We start from the raw sequence: 21849 nt of genomic DNA, 5'->3' as shown, positions 1-21849 counted from the left end.
AGAAAGTCACTAAACTCCTAAATTTAAATGCTTGGATGTAATTGTCTTAATGATATGACACACTCAACCATTTATAATAACTATAGAGAACTACAAAGGGCGGGGACAAAGGATCAACTCCCAACATAGATGGACTATTAACTAATATTAATCCGCTCACTCATGCATTATAACGTATTGAAAGACAAGACAATGAAGAAATATTGATACGAAGTGGCTAACCTTCTTACTAAGTAAACCAATTCAAAGCATGTGTGCTTACACATTGATGTTTGTTCCCATGTCCCAAGCATCAGGACATTGACGGGCAAATCAAATACGTGTAAGCATCCCAAATGTAATATTCACCAAATGATTTGTGATACAATCACTGATTTAAGTTTTTAAGGTAAATTCGAAAACAAAAGTACACAACTCCTTTAATTTTCGATCTTTATTGTACCCAGTCATGGACTCACTCAATTGTCTAATTGTGCAAGAAAGATAACATTGGGAGAAAACCAACCCTAGGTTATATCAAGAGACTAGATAGAACTACTCATAGCTTGTATTCACACAATGAATTTTTCACTTGATCAACTTAAAGTACATCATGAATGATAAATATTTTCCTTACTAACTTAAGAAGATTTTTAGTCTCACTAAGTGTCATTTTGCTCAAATGGATTATCACATTAGCAATCCAACACCACAACCCTCTGCATTTCGTCGAAAAATTCAAATCCAAAAAAATAAGTTCAAGAATAATTATTGTTGGGCTCGAGCCAATATTTTTCAAATGGATTACCACTTTATCGAAAAAAATTTTCAAAATTCACAGAATTTGGTCCTCTACAACCCTGAAGAGCGGGATCATGTTTTATGATGTCGCAAGATGAGCTCAAGGACCCTTACAAAAACACGATCCAATGCTTCGGGATTGTAAAGAACAAGATTTTATGAATTTTGAAGGAAACAATTTATTTTTCAACAATGGATTTTAAGTTTAGAAGTTAGGTAGTCATTCATTTTCAAAATCTATGATCAAGTTTAAAAGAATTTTATTTTATTTTATTTTTTTGTGCAATATGAGTTTTTGGATTATTAATGTAGTAATCTATTTGGGCAAAACGACCCTCTGTAAGGTTTAATATATTACTAAGCTAGTAAGGAAAATGTTCTGACTCATCTAATAACAGTACGATTGTAACATATTAATGGTTCCATCAATATTACATTTTTTTTTTTGTCGATTAATGGGGGGTTAGGCAGACCCCCAACCAGAAAAAACAAGATTACAACCTTTCATAGGCATGCCCAGAAGCATCCTTACATATAATCTCTATCAACCTCTGAGGGAGGTCCCTATGCTCAAGAATAACGCTACCTGAAGAATGAAGGAGTGAAGCAAGAAAGTCGGCAGCTTTGTTGCATTCTCTGTAGCAGAAGGTGAATCCAATTTTTTGGAAGTGGTTCCCTTTCGTCTTAATGACTTTAACTAGCCTTTCTTCTTTCCAAAGGATTGTTCTCTCCCCCTTAATGCATTCGATAGCCTCTTTAGAGTCGGTTCTGATCTCTAGCACTTTGATGTTTTCCTTTTCCGCCATTGTCATCCCCTTTAGGATTGCTTGAAGCTCATGGTGTAAGACTGTCTCTCCTCAATTTTGCTCCGCTAAAGCTAACACCATCTTGCCATCGTTGTCTCTAATAATAGCCCCTTCTCCTCCCCTGTCACCTTTTCCATCAATATTACATTCCCCGTACATTTTTGAGCTCATTTATTTTACCACACTATTGGCGTTGCCCACTTTAATTTGCACAACTGATATATGGCCATATTTCACGAATATTAATGAGTGTTCAATTTATCGCGATAAATTATCAAACTGGAAAATCGTGTTGTGGCCGTCTCGACGGCACCATTGTTAAAACTTGAAACAGTTGGAAAAGAAGACAAGTGTGAGGCTCACCCGTGCCAACGATTACGACAGGCGAAGTACTGGATCTTGATTATTCTCAGCCGTTGATCTTAATTACCACCTTATTACTCTATAAATCATGGGCCCACCGCTTGACCTTTTAGCTTTCACCTCATTCGTCATGTTGTGTACCTCTTGTACTTTATTCACCTGTTCAATGCTTTACCTTTAATTCTAAAAAAACCATGAAACAGAGCTGCCACTTGTACAATGGAGGTGGTAATTGTGGGCATGGGTAAATAAGGAAAGGGTAATTACACTTTGACCCTCTGTAGTTTTGCGTAATTCCATGTTAACCCCTAGCATTTTGATAATTACACTCACTCGCCTTTCATCGATGGTGTTGAAATTCAGATATCAATTTACTATTTTACTCTCTCATTTTTATTTTATTATTATTTTTTTAAAACAAACTTTAACTTCCAATAGATAGAAGTAGGGCTGTCAACGGATAGCTATCCGATCGGATAGTGCTATATCCGAATTCGAATTCGAAAAAAAATATTGATATCCGAATTCGAATTCGAATCCGATCGGATATCATTAACCAAGATTCGAATTCGAATTCGAAAAACTTATCGGATATCCGATAATATCCGATTCGATAAAACCCTAACAAAATTTGATTCAATCGGCAAAAATCAAATCGATTTTCCTAATTTCTTCAGAAATTATAATCTTCAATGTATTTCAGTCTACAAAATCAAATAAGCTTTGATTTTTGCAAAAAAAAAAAAATGATTTTAAAATCAAATAAACTTTGATTTTTGAAAAAAAATTATGAAAAATTCGAATAAAATATACGGTTTTACACAGAGAGAGAGAGAGAGATGAAGTATCTACCTGATGATCGCCGACCGGAGAATATGTGGATATGGAGCTCGCACAATCGACAAAAAGAGGGTTTTAGTTTTACTGTGTGTGTGTGTGTGAGAGAGAGAGAGAGAGACAGAGAGAGAAAGAGAAAGAGAGAGAGGAGGAAATACCAACCTTCATGTTCGCCGGCCGGAGAAGAAGGTGGCTATGGGGAGCTGCATAGTCGAAATCCATGGTCAAAACCCACGGTCGAAACCCACGCTGGTTTGCGTTTTGGTTGAGAAGATAACATTCAAGTTAAGTTTCGTTGTAAAACTTGAATACACGAGGATATATATATATATAAATAAGTTTTGTTATATGACATGAATACGTAATACATGTATTTATAATCGGAGCGGATATTATCGAATTCGATTTCGTAATATCCGAATTCGTATCCGAAACTCATTCGAATGTTAAAATAACATCCGAATCCGAATCCGATATCCGAAAATTTCGAATAATATCCGATTTTTCGAATTCGAATTCGAATTCGAATTCGGATTTCGGCTATCCATTGACACCCCTAGATAGAAGGGGGTAAGTGTACCCCTAAGATAATTATTAGGGAGGTATATATAATTATCAAAATATTAAGGAGTCAACATAAAATTATATTAAACAACGGTGGTGAAAGTGTAATTTACCCAATAAAGAAATTCCGAGGTGGTAGTTAGAGAGATTCTATTGTCAATTAGAACATGAGGAGAGAAAACAAAGCTACACGAAGATGAATAAATTTTAAATCACAAAGATTAGTTATTGAAGTGTAATTAATAAGTTAAAAAAGTGATTATAAGAAAAAGTAAAATAAATAAATTAAGATTGATTGTGTGCAACTAGCAAGTTGATCCCTTTTATGTAATAGTCATCATGATTTTTAATCTTTCGATGTTTTTTTGTTCACAAATGATATCAAGATGATTCATCAAGTCATCTTGAACCAGATGCAAGACTTCTTCTCGGTCTTTGAATAAAAAATAAAAATAAAAAGATGAACAAGAAACGTGAAAATCTCGATATTGATTTCTCATCTCATTCACAAACAATATCAAAATGACTTGGACAAAACAATAAAATTTGAAACCATGATAGTAAAGATTTATGTATAGGTCATGAATTTTAAAACCTGATATCTCATCTTATCTGATGAGATACAAACCATCAAAATTATTTATTAATCTATATTTATACTTAAACAATTATTACTTTTCAACTAGAATATGTTTATTCATGAGAATACATTTTGTCTAGCTCCTAATCCTCAATCTTCAACAAATTTTCGCTTATAGGTTTTCGGACCTTATATTCATACAGTTTAATCACTATAACAATGACAAATCTTATTAAGAGGATTTGGGGAGATTAAATGAATCTTATTTCATCAATTGTTCCTAAACAAGTTGGCATCAAGAATGGAGAAGTAGTATAGTCTGAAGTTGTGTCCTCGTATTATTTTCTAATAGATCGGACCATGAAATTGAAGCAAATTAGTTTATTGTACGATTTCTATGGACTCCATGAAATACAAAAATCATGTATTAATCAATTGAAATTGGGTTATTCTGGTCCGTTTAAATTTCATTACCTCCAATAAACCGAATATTTCAGATTCTATGCTTTTGCTTTGTAAATTAGTATCATTATTACAAGCGAGCTCACATGCTTGTTGGATCCGGATCCTATGAGTACTTGTGGCTAAAAAAAATATTTGTGAGCAATGTTTTTTTTCCAACCTTGTTCTTTCGGGTGGGCTTCCTATTTACCCCATATGTTTGTTGTCTCGAAAACTACGTATTGTCAGACGTTACTCCATCATCTGTCACCACGTGTCCTATGACCCAATAATTTACCAGTAGAAAAAGGCCAATATCATCGACGTGGTAGTCAACAAAATTCTAAAATATCTCCAACCTTTTCCGGAGTATAGATCATGTACTCCACAGTTGTATATAGCTACTTTCCTCTCCCTTTTCTGAGTGTCTACGTGGTGATTTATAACCACTAGATTAGAGAATTTTCACACGGCCTTTTGATCTGACACATGGTGATGAAAATGAGTGATAGAGTGCTTTTGGTCAACCAAGTCGGTAAATCGTCGATGCTTAGGGTTACAGGGGAAAAAAGAATACACCACGTGGCACATAATATATGGAGAGTTTTACAACTCAATCATCTTCTTCAAGTACATGATCTACACATTTGCCTATGTTGGTATCCTCTGAAATTATGCCAGAAGAGTCATCCGAGGAGCCAGAGCCCAGATAACACCAATCATATCTCAGGAGGATCATCTAACGGTCACAATCTACGGAGGACGATCCCATCCTAAGCTTTTTTTGTTCTACGCAATCCAAACAAAAAAAAAAAACACGTGCACAGAGTCGAATAATGGGCTTATTATGCAAAATTTAATAGGTGGGCAGCCCATGCGACATGTAATCCAATTAAAAATAAATAGACCTCAAACTTTAACTCCACCACATCTCCATTGACACATTTCCATGTATTTTGATAAAATACAAAAAAATGGACCACTCAGAATTCTTCAACCTATAAACATGGAGTTAAATTTTTTAAAATAGACTGAGGATGATTTCCTCACCTCACAAATAATCAGTTCATTCCGAACTTTTTGCCTATATAAGACAATTGTAACTTTACAAGTAATTTTATGTATGTACGAATCTTGATCATATATATATATAGATATATATATATATATGGGTCGGGTTCCTGCAACACACATTGCGACACACATATAGACAACGTGTTTGTCTTATATGGGCAAAAATGTTTGGAATGGGCTGATTTTTTGTGAGGATGATCTCTGTGATGAGAGAATCATCCTGGCAAAAAATCATCAAATTCCAAAACTTCTAACCCCATCAAAATTGATTTACAAAAATTGGACGGTCTATAATTTTTCAACAAAAATTGGATGGTCTAGAAGTTTCATAATGAGCTGATTTTTGGCAATGATGATCTCCTCACCACAGAGATCATCCTCACAAAAAATCAGCCCATTCCAAACATTTTTGCCCATATAAGACAAAACGCGTTGTCTATATGTGTGTTGAAATGGTTGTCGTTTGAACCTGATCCTATATATATATGGGCAAAAATGTTTGGAATTGACTGATTTTTTGTGAGGATGATCTCTGTGACGAGGGGATCATCCTGGCAAAAAATCATCCCATTCCAAAACTTGTAACCCCATCAAAATTGATTTACAAAAATTGGACGGTCTATAATTTTTCAACAAAAATTGGACGGTCTAGAAGTTTCATAATGAGTTGATTTTTGACAAGGATGATCTCCTCATCACAGAGATCATCCTCACAAAAAATCAGTCCATTCCAAACATTTTTGCCCATATAAGACAAAACACGTTGTCTATATGTGTGTTGAAATGGTTGTCCTTTGAACCTGACCCATATATATATATATATAGGGTCCCGTTCAGCACCCTAAGTTTTACCACACACTTTAATAAACGTGTTTTGTCTTATATGGGTTAGAAGTTTTGGAATGGGCTGATTTTTGGTGAGGATGATCTCTATGGTGAGGAGATCATCCTCACCAAAAATCAGCTTATTCCAAAACTTCTAACCCCATCAAAAATGATTTACAAAAAATGGACGGTCCACGATTTTTCAACGTGTAAACATGGGGCTAAACATTTCGGAATGGGCTGATTTTTGGGGAGGATGATCTTCTAATCATAGAGATCATCCTCACCAAAAATCAGCCCATTCCAAAACTTCTAACCCATGTAAGACAAAAAACATTTGTTAAAATGTGTGGTAAAACTTAGGGTGCTGAACATTTCCCATATATATATATATATATATATATATATATATGGGAAATGTTCAGCAACAAACATTTTAGCAAAACATTTTTCAAAACATGGGTTAGAGGTTTTGGAATGGGCTGATTTTTGGTGAGGATGATCTCTACGGTGAGGAGATCATTATCAACAAAAATCAGTCCATTCCAAAACTTCTAACCCCATCAAAAATGATTTACAAAAAATGGACGGTCCACAATTTTTCAACTTGTAAACTGGGGCTAGAAATTTTGGAATGGGCTGATTTTTGGCGAGGATGATCTCCTCACCGTGGAGATCATCCTCACCAAAAATCAGCCCATTCCAAAACCTCTAACCCATGTTTTGAAAAATGTTTTGCCAAAATGTTTGTCAAAATGTTTGTTGCTGAACGGGACCCTATATATATATATTAATAAAATAATGATTTTCTGACACCCTCTCTAATGTACGCCTCCATCACACAATCATAGATTATTTACCTTGGGATTTGAAGAATCACAAATATTTTTCTTGTGTATCCCAAGGCAAGTTATGTGATGAGAGCATAGAGGGGCATCAGATTATCACGGCTCATTGTGATAATCTATTCTTCAAATTATTGTTCACCTTATTTGAATACGTCGCTTCATGTGACAATGATTTAAAAAAATAAATATTAATTCATTCTCAAATATCATTGGATAAGAGAGAATAAATCGTAATCAAAGTCTTATCTTAAAAATTTAGAATCAATTGAGTGAACGTCTTTCTTCTATTTATCTTGTCTAAATCCATCTTTTATGTCGATTGAAAGTAATGGATTCTAATTGGTCCCGGGGTCCCCAAATGAGGTAGAATTGATTAATCATTTATTTTTCTAAACATTGTCAAATGAATGGTGTTCGATAAAACATGGTAGTCAAGATGTTATCTTATGCAAATTCATTCTAAGAGATAAGAGATATTTGTTGTTCTCATTGTCAAATTCTGGAAAATCCCTAAATTAATTTGAGTAAGACCCATGCAAAGAATGGTTAATTCACCAAATTGGGCTTTAAAAAAAAATCCAAGGCAATGGAGGGGAGAACGTACCTCACGTGATGCTATAGGAAGACTAGTTGTAGGGTCTGTTCCTCTTTCGAAAGATCAACTAACACATTGTCTTAATTTTATGTAACTCAAGATAGAATCAAATTGATCTTGAGTCACTATATAATCATAGAAATATATTTCTCAATGGTATATTACATGCTTGTAAAGGGAGAGTTATTGTTTTGTTTTTTGTGTTTATTGTGTGTGGTTTGGCCTTTTAAAGGGAAAAGTTGGTCTTGGAATATTTATCATTGGGTGATGAATCACGTTTGTGTTGGGTACGTGGCTGACATGGTATGAACACAATACCATAGATCTTTTTCATCGGGATACACAAGAAAAAGATATGTGGTTTTGTGCCTTTGCACGTCAATATAGATGGTTCCCTAAGAGGTGATGTTGGAGGAGAAGGAACCATTATCAGAGATAGTAATGGTATTACAGTGAACCCTATCTGAACATATGCAAGGAAAGTCCGTCATTTTTCATGAGCTTCAAACAATTCTGAAGGATTTGAATATGATGGTAGAATAGAATATCCAGCACTTGCAGGTTAGAGTAGATTCTAAGGTAGCTATTGAGTGCATCAAGGGGTAGAGCACCATCCCCCATGGAGGGAAGAGAGGTTGGTCAAAGTCATAAGAGCTAGAGCTTCGTTTTTCCAAATAATTAATTTTATTTTCTACTTTAGAAAATGCAACCAAGCAATGGATTTTTTAGCATCTTTCCTTCTCACTACGAGCAGAATTCTTTTTGAGTATATGGATCTCCCAAGTCGTCTTAGAAACATTGTTTGTAAGGACGCTTCTGGACATTGATATGACAGATTGTAATTCTTCTTTTTTTTATTGGACTTTAATCTTCAAAAATATTATAAAAAATAATAATAATAATAATAATAATAAAGTGTAATAAATATAATTTGAAAATTAGATTTTGTACAGAAAATACCCTTACAAATATTATTTTTTTATATCAAAATACTCTCAAATTCCAATTTCCAAAGTGTATTTATTGCACTTTATCGCATGCCCTTAGGGCACACTTTAACAAAACCCCATGAAAATTTTATCCATTTTCACTTTCTTTTCCATGCCAACATCAACGAATCTATATCTAAATTTAGGGTAGTGCAATAAATACACTTTAAAAATTGGATTTTGTATCAAAAATGCCCTTTCAAAAATTATTTGTTTACCAAAATACCCTCAGATACCAATTTTCAAAGTGTATTTATCGCACTTCAAACTGTGCCCTTAGGGCACACATTAACAAGACCCCTGAAGTTATTACACATTATTTACGTGGCATAAACCCACTAAGCAGAAACAAAGATGTGATCAAGGTCTTGTTTTTCTTAAAAGCCAGAAGAATTGCATGGAAAGCCAGTCTTTCATTATTTAGAATTGGGATCTGACTTGGCATGCAATCAATATCAGTTATTGGAGCAGAGTATCTAGAACAGTCGATGGGCCGGGCTATAAAATGGTCTTGTGCTTATCTGTCCACCAAATCTTTGTTCGAGCCCGGTCAGTCTAGTATGGACCATCCAAATAACAATACCTATAACTAGGAATGGCCTGCAAGTGCCTATTAATGGGCCAGTCCAACAAAACATTATTGGTATTTTGAAGCCAACGGAGGGAAACCAATCACCTATAAAAATTTGTGACAATTTATGGAAGGACAACCAAATACCAGACCAATAATTTTATTTAATTTTTCGGTCAGTTTACTACTTTTTTACAAGTGCAACAAACAGGGCCTTAATACTGGACTTTCTCACCAATTATCGAAATCCCGTCACATTTTAGTAGGCCACTCTAAAATAATACAAAAAAGATTAAAAATTGTACCACAATTAATGGGGACATCCTCAATATGATGCTCATTTCCAAATTCCAGATAGATTATTAATGCACTTAGAACTCATCTTTCACTCTATTTTTATTAATTATTTCCCATCTTGTTCTTTTTTGAATTTGAGTATCAGACCTTTTAGCAGTGATTCGAAAAATGCATAATTGTTATCGTTTTTTGATACATACTTGGATGCAAAATAGAAGATTTTGCATCATTTCTTATCCTATCCTCGACTAGAATTGTGTATCTATGCAATTAAGGATTTTGATCCCATCCCCTTTAAATGAAGTTGAATTATTGTTTTTGCTCATAGAGCCCATAGGATCCAAGACCGACCGATCACATTAGCCAGCGTGTATTGAGGGCATTCGCAAATTTACAAAACTACCCTCGTTAGGCTGCACATGCCACGTAGTAGAGAGCTCGTGAGCCATGCGAGGAAAAAGTCTTCTCAGTGAATTTTATAGTCTTCTATATTACACTATACTTAAGAAAGTCAATTTCAATTTTTAGTAAATTTCTCTTTTATTATTTCCTTGAATTTTAATTATATATAAATTCATGTAAGTTTAAATTTGTAATTGGGGTGACCTCGATACTGATTAAAACTTAGACCTTTTATCAGAAGAAAAGATCGAGAGTTGAGTTTTCTTCCTAATCATTCAATTTGTTGGAATAGTTGGAGTTGTTTAAATCAAGTACTTGAAAATTTTAATCAACCCTAGAAAAAACCAATCAAGTTTCAAGAAATACCTCTCAAATCTCAATCAATCGTACAAATTATTTTCAAGTCCAACACGTCACAAATCCTTCGTTTTGCAAATTTATTTTGTTTCTTAGAGTAAATGATGACAAAAAAAACTTATAGAAAAATCAAGAATTTCTACCAAGGATTGAAGCAAGGTTGAAAATGATTGATTGAAGTTTAAGTTCAATAGATTAAAAGACATGTGCCGTAGAAATTGAAGTGCTTGAAGATAGATTGGCTCTGAAAAAATGAATCAAGGTTTTCGATTATAGGTTCAAGGAGAATATGCTGAAATCATTTTTTTTATTGATCCGAAAGAGAAGACCAAGGTCAAGAGGGCATGCCATCAGTTTGAAAACAGGGGTATTTTAAATTTTCACTAAAACATGGTGGGGGCAATCTATATGGGTGTCAATTGAGCCCATTGGCCTACGAAAAGAAGGGTCCTTGACCTTGAGTCCTCAAGGGTAAGGATTGTCCAAAAAAAATTCAACTTGTTAAATCCGGGCTACACTAGGGCCCAATAATGCTCTAGCTTGCCCACTCAATTGTATAATTTAGATGTACTTATTTTTGGAACCAAAGTATTCGGGTCTTTTAGATGTATTTATTATGTATAGATAGATAGCACAACAAAAATGATTGTTTCTAACGACACATTTTTAACGGCAGCCAAAATAGGTGCCACTATAGAATACGGCCTGCGCGCGAAAACTACAAATTTTTTCCTCCCTGTGTCATCAGATTTTGTGAAAAACACACACACACACACACACACACACACACTCTCTCTCTCTATGTATAGATCAAGCTAAGATTTTATAGAAAAGATGATTAAATTTCTCCTTAAAAGATTAATGAACTTATATGGTGAATGTTAACATCCAAGACTTCATGGGGGCATTAGCATTATCTAACACTTTATTTTTCTAATAATATTCCTGTTTATTTTGTCTTTTAATAAAAAAAGATAGATATGTTAATTTTTTTCATAATAAATATATTTATTATACCTTTAATAAATGCATTTATTATATTGTCATTGATTGCAAAAGTATTTATTATAAAAATACATTTAAATCAAAAAACTAAAATGTACGTAACATTATTATGTAAACAAGCATTTATTATATGAAAGACTAATATCTTTATTTTTAGAGTCATGCTGGGGTGACACAGGATTTACTATAATTTTCACAATTTTGATGTGGAGATGCAAACATAACTGTAGATGGTTTTTACTCGTATCGCGAGAAAACACATCTATGGTTATGTACACATCCCACGTCAGACTTGTGAGAATCGCAATAAATACCCTGTGTCATTCTAGTATTTTTCTTATTTTTATACTAAAAGACAAAATGAAGAGAGACATATTTGAAAAGTGAATTTGATGGACAATGCTAACATTTAAGCTCGTGAGGTCTCAGACGTAAATCAATTTTGATGGGGTTAGAAAATTCATATTGGGTTGATTTTTTGTGAGGATGATCTTCTCATCATAGAGATCATTTTCCCATGAATAGCCTTAAGCATGTATCATTGAAAAACATAGGTGCACCAGAGAAGAGACTAGACAATTATACCTTAACAATTTTAGAGAATAATGTGGCAATTATTATTTTATATTAACAATTTTTCTTTCAATCACGATTGACTGATGAGAAAAATAGGTTCCATTTACTTTTAAGATGGTAGAAGGATTATTCACTAATGCCTATCACACAAATAATTCCTTGTTTGTGTAAATTTTTTCAATGCTTCGCAACTCATTCTAAATCTTTGAAAATTATGATCGGATCATTTTCTTTATTTATTTGATTAAGTCACATAATAGTTGGTCATTTACTAATTATATTCCAAAGGGTCTTTCTACTTGCACCCATTGTTTTATTTTTTAAGCTCCCATTTGCTCTTCACACTTTCATAAAATCCCTCCAGTCTCAACACACTCATCACCCAAACCAAACCTTTTTTTTTTTTTTGTGTACTCTTTGCACCCACCGTCTCTATTGAACCTCATTCATTTCTTCCTCTTCTTCTCTCTCTCTCTCTCTCATTTATACAAGGTTTCTATAAGGGTTTTAATGAGGATTTCATGATATAATAAGTAATACCCTTATATCATACAAAGTAGACCATAAATGATCATGGAAAACCCAATTCCTGATCTAGAGATTTTTTGAAAATCCTGACAACCCAATAAAAAAAAATAATCAAATGAAATTTCATTTGGTAGGTTAGTACTAAATATTGTAATAAAGATTCTTAGTGAATTAGTTCAAAAGATTCATTGTCCTACCTACAACGTTATATTTGATGAGATCCTATGGTGTCCTTTCAAATATATTTGATAGGAATCTACTAAGTAACAATAGAAAATTTTGGTAGTCTCATATAAAATAAAAGAACCATGATAAAATGACTCCCCCATGTGGCACTCATTCGACTCTTCTATCGTGACATGTGTTATAATAGTAGATCTTTACTCATCGGAATACACTTATGTGCGGTTGTATATCCCAAGGAATAAAGATCTATGGTTCTAGCACATGTCACATTAGAAAAGTCAATTGAGTATGCCAACGTTGGGGAGTCATTTGATCATGACTAAAAATAAAAAGTTGGGTGCGAAGAGATTTACATTAGGGTTAGTTTAGTCATTTCACTATTTTTCACTTATATCTTTTGAGTGAGTGCATATTGCCTGCACGATGGGTGGCGTAAACTTAAGGATGTCCCACCATGGATTGATCACCACCAAATCAATTGAAAATTCAAAAGGTGAAATATACAGGCGTGAAATAAGGGTATGTTTGATTGCATGGAAAGTCACTTTCCATGGAATTTGAAATCCATGGAAAATTAGTTGTGGAAAATAGGTAGGGTTGGAAAATCAAATTCCATTGTTTGATTTCACATGGATAAAATCATGAAAAAATATGAGAAAAAAGAAGAAGAGGAGAAGGAGGAAGAAGATGATAGGAGGGGGAGAGGAAGAAGAAGATGACGAGGAAGAGGAAAGGGGGAGGATGTGGCAACAACAGTGGGGGCCACAACGGCGGCGACGGTGGTGGTCACGACGGCGACGACGACGGTGACAGTGGCGACGAAGGTAAATGAGGAAGATGGGGGGAGAACGTGGTGGTAGTGGTGGCGGATGAGGTGAAGGATGGAGAAGAAGGAGAAGAAGAAAAAGAAGAAAAGAGATAAAAGGTGGTCGGAGACAGAGCTGATGGTGACGGCGATGGTGACGATGACGACGAGGAGGTTAGTGTAATGGTGATGGTGGTGGTGATAGTGGTGGTGGTGGTAGTGGTGGTGGTGGTGAAGAATTAATGATAGAAAATATGGGTGGATTTCATTTTCCCACCCATATGGGTGGGAAAGTGAAATCCATGATTTAGTGGACTTTTTGAATGGGGTGGAAAATGAATTTCATTTCCATGTGCAATCAAACACTTGAAAAATGCCATTTTCCATATAAATTGATTTTCCACCCTATTTTCCATGTGCAATCAAACATACCCTAAATTTAAAATGTCACGTGTATTGTAAATAGGAGGGTTTCTTCAAAATTTTGAAATGCCCTATCCACTTCAAAGTAGGACTCATCGAAATTATGATTAATTTAACTAAGGCTGTCAACGAATATGAATCGAATTAAATTTGCGTATATCCGAATTCAAATCCGAAAAAAAAAAAAAAATTCAACATCTAAATTCAAATTCGAAATCTGACGGATATTAAAAATTAAACTCCGAATTTGAATCCGATTAACAAATCGAATATCCTATATTATTCGATTCGAATTAGGATAACAAAAATATCTTTGATTTTTTTTTGTTTTTTAAACCCAGTAAACCATGAAAATTAATAAATTAATTTTTTTTTATTAAGAAAAAAAGAGGTTTTAACTTACATAAGAGAAGAGATGATTGCAAAACCCTTGATTTTTAATCAAACATAAGCACATTCGTCTTCAACCCTAGATTTTTATCTTCGAATAGTACAAAAAATCTCTTATCTTCAACCTTAGTCAATAACCCTTATTTTTTCTCAAACTAATTAATCTTCAACATGTCAAAAGATATCCATAATTTTTTATCATTCTCTTTTAAATTCTATCTATTTCAATGATGAAGGAACAAATCGAAGGCGAAAGTGATAACATCTTAACATCTCTAAGCACAGTTCTACCACTATATCTACATAGAAAACACAATCTCGATGACAATCAAATCCCTAAAATCTCTCTTTTTTTACACCTCCTCATCTTTCTCATCCAACATTATTTCTAAGGGAAGATGAAGAAGAAATGGAAAGATGAGGTGAAGGGGTTGAACATGAAAACATTTTGAAGTGGACATCCCCTTCAAAATTTTGAAGCAACCATCTCCATTAGATTACACATGATATTTTTAAGATGTATTTCAAATTTTCGTGGAAATATTGATTGTAAAATAAATGTAAAACACCACGTGTTTGATAACGAGAAGGGTTTCTTCAAAATTGGAAGGGATTCGTTGAATAACGTAAAAGATTGAAAGGGTGTATAATGACGAACAAGAAAACAATTATCTTACTATCAGACTTTATTTATATAAAATATATAATGTGAAAAGTTGGCTTACACCTTTTCTTTATATATATAATATAAAAAAGCTGTCTTCCACTTTTATTTATATATGATATAAATTAAAAGTAAAATATAATTATTTTACATTATAAGTATTTTGCATTGGTGTCAACATCTGAATTTAATATCCAAAATTTTGAATACAAATTTGAATTTTCGACATTGACACATGCCTAGCTTTATCCATGATTTGATTAGCATAGTTAAGTCATTTTGTCGGTGCACAGTGTACAGTGGTACTGTAGTATAATTTTTTTTTTTTATAGCCACTTCATTTTTCTCTCCGTATATAGAGGCACATGTGCTTTAGAATTGTGAACGTCGGTTATGTAAGTAATGCATGACATTTAAATAATCGCAATATTACCGCACTAATTTTTTCTAACACCTCACCAACGATGCAATTTTGTGATGATTTATATAAGAATTGTTGTAATATTAGTAAAAGTTAGTGTGATAATATTAATTCTCTTAAAAATATCTCGATTTGATTTCTTTAAGATATATTCGACTTAAAAAATATAAATTGATATCTCTTGACCCAAGTTAGACCTAAGTTGGATAGGGTCCATCCCTATATCATTCAAATGTTATATTGCTTAATATATTATATTTTTTAAATTATCTTTCTTCAATCAGTATGTACGCGTTGCAGTAGTCACGTTCTCCCCTGAAAAAAAAAATATTAGTTTTGTAAATTAAGATGCCATTCTATGCACATGGGTGTGTGTGACGATTGGATTTGTTTTCTATGTACTTTTTTGAAAAATGCTGAAATGATGTAACTCCTTGAAAACCTCCTTTACCACTTTCCTCTGTTTATATCTATCCCCCTCACCACCACAACGAAATCGAATAACCTAAGATAGAGAAACAGAGAGGGGTTGGTTTCATGGAGAACAAAGAGCAAAGGCTTCGTGTTGTGATGCTTCCATGGTTGGCTCATGGTCACATATCTCCTTTCTTAGAGCTAGCCAAGAAGCTCACACAAAGAAACTTCCACATATATCTCTGTTCAACACCCATTAATTTGTCTCCCATCAGACAAAAACATGGTGACAACCCCTTCCCTTTCATAGAATTTGTTGATTACAATCTTCCTTCAACCCCAGATCTCCCACCTCACTATCACACCACCAAATCACTCCCACCCCATCTCATGTCAGCCCTCAGGAGAGCCTTTGATGACTCAAAACCTACCTTATCAAATCTCTTAAAGCTCCTAAACCCAGATTTGTTAATCTATGATTTGATGCAAACTTGGGGTCATACTATCGCTTCTACCCATAACATTCCAGCTGTTGGTTTTTTAACTTCTGGTGCGACCCCCTTTTCCTTCTTCATGCACATGGCTATAAAGCAAGGTGTCGAATTCCCATATCCAGCCATTTATCTCTCTCAACAAGAATTTTTTAAGATCATTAAGTCGATTGGAACCGAAGATAGGAGCGTTGGAGGCGTGGATTCTTCTTTTAAGATGATCTTGATCAAGTCCTTCCCAGAAATCGAAGCCAAGTACATGGGTTACGTTTCTTCCCTACTTGGAACAGAGATGTTACCTATAGGGTCTCTTATTCAAGAGCCAGTAACAGTTGATGATGATGCTGATGGCAAGCCATCAAAGTTCATTGAGTGGCTTAACAACAAGGATAGATCTTCAGCTGTTTTTGTTTCATTTGGTAGTGAATATTACTTGTCAAGGGAGGAGATTCAAGAGATAGCTTATGGGTTAGAGCTTAGCAAAGTGAGCTTCATATGGGTTATTAGGTTCCCTACAGGAGAGAAAACTAGTGTTGATGAAGTACTACCAGAAGGGTTCTTGAACAGAGTTGGAGATAGGGGAATGGTGGTTGAAGGATGGGCACCACAAGAAGAAATACTAAAGCATTGTAGTATTGGTGGGTTTGTTAGTCATTGTGGATGGAGTTCTGTGATGGAGGGAATGAATTATGGAGTCCCTTTTATAGCTATACCCATGCAAATCGATCAGCCTCTAATTGCAAGGTTGTTGGTAGAGGTTGGTATAGCTATGGAGGTAAAGAGAGAGAATATTGGTGGAGAAGAGAAGATTGTGAGAGGAGAGGTGGCAAAGGTGCTTAATGAGGTGGTGATAGAGAAGGAAGGAGAGAAAGTGAGAAACAGGGCAAAGGAGTTAAGTGAGACTATGAGTAAGAAAGGAGATGCAGAGATTGATGTGGCGGTGGAAAAGTTGCTTCACCTTTGCGGGAAGAGTGAGAAAAAGGAAAAATAATTGTGTCTGACAACTTGGAAGAATAAGTAAGTTTCTGTTTTTTCCTCTTTATTTTTATTTTTTATTTTCTATTGGATTTTGGATTTTCTCGATGTAATGTGAACATCTATCTAAAGATTTTACATTGTATGCTAATTAGCCTAGTGAGTTAGGCCTGTTTGATACATTGTATGTTAATTAGCATAGTGAGTTAGGCCCCGTTTGATTCATCTGCTTGAATTTACTATCAGTTTCTGCTGTCAAAATCTGTTGTGAGAAGCTGAAAGACTGAAAAACTTGTTTGATAGAGCTTTGTAAAAGTGCTGTGTTATTGATCAAAATCTGGTAATTATTATTTGATACTACTTCTAGAATCTACTATATTAGGGTAAAATGACCAGAATACCCTTAAAGTTGATAAAACACCTAAAATGCATAAAAAATTATCAGAATACCCCTATAAATATATAATTACACTAAATATATATAAATATGATAAAATTATATAAAAAATTAAAAAAATAATTATATTAATTTTAAAATATTTATAATTCTAAAAAAATTATAAAAAATTTATAATTCTATATAAATTTTGATAGCGTCTCTTCTTAAAAATAGACATATGAAATTTTCCTGATAAACAAAATATATGCATAGTACGCAATCCAACATTCACATTACATCGTATATACATAACACATCCACATCACATTGTATATACATAACACACCCATATAACATCTAATTTCCATTCTGACATCACTTAAACATAATAATCATACTTAATATAATAAGTAAAATTGAAATAAATAAAAACATAAAAAATACACATCCAACAAACGACTCTTTTGCTCAAAGTTGAAATTCAGTTCTTACTTGAGCAAACCTTACATTATGAATCATGCTACCATGACTAATTTAGTAAGATTGTAAATCTTACTAAGGAAAATGATGAATTGAAGAGAAATTTGAGTAGATTATAAAAAATAAAAATATCTTCGAGATTTAAGAATTATTAGCTAGAAGATGACTTGTTTTAGGAAATTATGCTACCATGACTAAGAAAATGTTTTAGAGCCATGGACAAAATTTTCTAGGGGGTAATGATGGGGAGATGACCACGTGACATGACAAACAAATAAGGTTGGGAGGTGTATTGCAACACTACTCCCTGCAGTACAGTAACGGTCCCTTAATATACTAACTTAGATGAGCCCACCCTACTTTACTTTCAAGTCTGAAATGTGAAGCAGATTTGGTAATCAAAACATGAGGTGGAGCAACAACTTTAACTAATTTTCTTTATATATATATGTTATTTGGAGCACTTCTTGCTTTCAAGTGAGATGCTTCAATTGACTCACTTCACTTTCATAAGATTTGGGATTAGAACGTTAATTGTTTGGTGAAAGTGTTTACGAAGTACTTTTTGATGTTCGAGTTTGCCAAGAAATGCTCGAACATCCCATTGACCACCTACCCAATCTACTAAATTATGAATGATTTGCTATTCAATTCACTAGGATTCTACTTTGAAACGGCTAGTCTGCTTCAAAATTGTGAGCAGAACAAGCTAGTATTCACCAATGGCAGCAAACAAATTAAAGATTTTAGTCTCCTCCTACGTCCTGCCTAATCCATTTCTCAATTCAGGAAAAAAAAAAAACCAATAAAATGAGGGTGGATTGTTTGAGAGGGATACATTTTATTTAAATCATGTTTCTCTATATAAATAGAGGAAGAACTTCAAGAGTGGTCTCAAAAATCTTGAAGAACAGAAACAAAATAAAAATATCCAAGACAGAATTCAATAATTTATTCTTCTAAATAATAGAGTAAAACTGCTAAAGAAAATGGGTTTCCCAAAAATCTAATTTCCATTACGAAACTCAAACCCTAAAAAAAATTAAATAAAAAAAACTCACAGGTTGTTCTCCTCATTACTTAAATAACAAAACTATAATCAAGTAGACACTAAAGTTGAGGAAAAAAAATATGAAATTTGCATTTTTATAGGGTTAGAAAAATCGAACCAAAAATCCAGATGTTTGTCGAGAGAGAAGAGACGAAGTTGAACTCCTGCTACACGTAGATCTATGCGAGGCTTTGTCGAGAAAGTGTGCGAGAGAGAGAGAGTGAGAGTGAGAGTGAGAGCTTTGCGAGAGAGGGATCTGTAAATATAGATCTGTGCGAGATCGAGATCGAACAGTTGTGTGCAACTGTGTGTGATGTTTGTCGACCGAGAATAGAAGAAAAGAAGTAGACAGAGGTGTGCGACAGAGAGAGGTGTGCGACAGTGCTTCTGTGAGATGAGGTGTGAGAGTTTCTGTCGAACGAGTGTGAGAGATAGTTTATGTCGAACGAGAGAATAGAGATGAGGGACGGGCATAACCGTCAATTCACATGAACCATTTATTCGGTGATAAATTCCCCCGCAAATGCGATTGAAAAAGCGCCTAATATGCGCTTCTTAAATTTGCGTTTCCAAATGCAGGTTTTTACCAAAGGAGTATTTCTGACTGAAACACAGATTTTCAGTGCAAACGCACTAAAATCCGCGTTTTGAAGCGGAAAGAAACACCACTTTAGTAATTGATGTTGGATTTATCCATTAGATTGTTAGTTTATGGTCTTACTATATTGAGGTGCATGGAGATAATCTGTTTGATGAAATGCTCATAAGACAATTTAGAAAGAAAAATAATACGATTTTAATTGTATCAAAGTGTGGGAAGATGATCTGTTTGATGAGGTGCTTATAAGAGATTTTGAAAAGAAACAAAATGAATGAAATAATTGGTTTTGATCTGGGAAGCTTAGAGGTGTCATACCCCAAAACAAGATGTTCCAAAGAGACCAATGAACATCCCAATTATGATAACTTGTACCACACCCAACACAGATTTGGACCTACCTTCACTTCAAAATGGGTGGGTTTCACTCAGCCAGAAATTCTTCAAACTTTCCGCATGGTCCCAAAATTCTCAACAATCCTCGTATTTAACTTGAAACTGACCTATAATTGAATCCTTTGATCGACAATTGCTTTGATCAAACGTTTTAATTGTTGATATTTTTACCTTTGTTGTTACCCAATGCGCCACCTAGGTCAATCCTTTCGCCAATTTCCCATTTCTTAATTGTAAAGTTCTGTAATTATGTCCATAATCTTTCTATTCTTAATAGATATCAACATAACAAGGGTTACCCCCATCATGTCAATCTATTAGAATTGACATATAAGATTGCTCATGTGATCGGTGGATCCCAGATTTCTTTGAGCACTGCGAGCAAAAAAGAAAATGTTAAAAGAGTCTTTAGAGGGGATCTGTTGGGAATCATTCCTAACAAAGGGGATGTATTCTATTAGTAGATATTGTAAGAATTAAAAGTAGAAGGTAGTTCCAGTCAGGGAAGGAGTCTAGGGAGATGAGAGTGGGTCAATAATGATATTGTAGGAAACTTAAAAGATGTTAATGTTTAACACATAGTTCTTTTTTCTCTCTCCACCGTAACAAGTTATTTTTAATTTCAACTTTTTTCTTTATTTATCTCACTTCCTTTTCGTTGATGAGAGAGACCCTCCAAGGTGTATTATTATAAAGTCCTGATAAAATGACTCGCCAGGTGACATACTCAATCGACTCATTGATGAGGACAAGTTTGGAACCTGTAGATCTTTCCACCTTGGGATACACGGCTCCGCGGGATACACTTTTTTTATTATTTAAAAAAATTAGGTTAAAGGGGATAAAAAATGAGAACAATAAAATGACTTAAAAAGGAAATATAATAAAGTTAGAGGGATGGAGAGGAAAGACATTAAAGTGGACATCAAAAAAATTGTTGCTTGATGGGATGTTTTGTCCATCCACAAAACTGTAACAACTCAGTTGTGTTTTATTATATAGATCTTGCTAGGATTTTGTAATTATCAATTAAGAGAATTAGATTTAATCCTTAATAGAATCAATATCCTTATCTCTTGATCTTCTTGAGATTTGATTTGTAGATAAAAACTTAACGGGAGCACAAAAAGAGAGAGTTGTTTCAATTTTGAGAGAAAATGTTAAACAGTTCTTAAATAAATTTGATGTCATTAATGTTAAAGGGGCTATCATCTAATTTTGATGTTTGTGTTTAACATCCCAAATACTTTGTTTATGAGGCACCCTGTGAACTAATGGCGTCAACGAGTTAGTTCGAATATGGTTTCTAAGGTACTTAGAACCATAATCATTATATTTTTTAGGTTTTGATTTTTTATGGTTCCGATTCCAACTCTAAAATAAGTGGAGTTGAAAATGGAACCATCATGAAACAAGGGTACCAATCGGTTTCGATTCTCAAGAATCGAAGGATATTATGGGAATAGGATAGGAGCCCAAGAGTTTTGCAAAGTGATTGTATACATGGAGGTAAGGAGTGCCACCGTTAGACCTTGTTGACATGTCTGTTTCATTCAATAAACCTTCATGTTACTTAAGTTTTGGAGTCATCACCATTCATAGAATCAAAGTGTGAATGGTCACACCTAAAAATCAGTTTTTTTTTTTTTTTTTTAAATCACTTAAAAGTAACTCCTAACCTAGTCTTAGCCAAGAGATCGAGTAATGAGGTTCAGTCGAAGGATGGGGAAGGTCTTAG

The 21849-nt window shown here is 34.0% G+C and overlaps 1 long non-coding RNA gene and 1 pseudogene across 2 annotated transcripts; one reads left to right on the top strand and one right to left on the bottom strand.

The window, feature by feature from the left end:
* Positions 1-1183: 1183 nt before the first annotated feature.
* LOC147385575 (uncharacterized) lies at positions 1184-3343 on the bottom strand. 2 transcript variants are annotated; one of them, XR_015172358.1, is made up of 3 exons: positions 2802-3343; positions 1950-2108; positions 1184-1801 (listed from the first exon to the last, which is right to left on the bottom strand). It is a non-coding gene; the product is annotated as an uncharacterized LOC147385575 (long non-coding RNA). The 2 variants fall into 2 exon arrangements; XR_015172357.1 differs by having other exon boundaries at positions 1184-2108.
* A 12353-nt stretch (positions 3344-15696) lies between these two features.
* On the top strand, positions 15697-17387 carry LOC147385574 (beta-D-glucosyl crocetin beta-1,6-glucosyltransferase pseudogene; annotated as a pseudogene).
* Positions 17388-21849: the final 4462 nt, after the last annotated feature.

Source organism: Akebia trifoliata, chromosome 14, assembly GCF_017979445.1.
Source record: "Akebia trifoliata isolate Shusen 1 chromosome 14, ASM1797944v1, whole genome shotgun sequence".
Classification (NCBI taxonomy): Eukaryota; Viridiplantae; Streptophyta; class Magnoliopsida; order Ranunculales; family Lardizabalaceae; genus Akebia; species Akebia trifoliata.
Note: the sequence above shows the minus strand (reverse complement) of the source record. Positions and strands in the feature narration are given on the sequence as shown.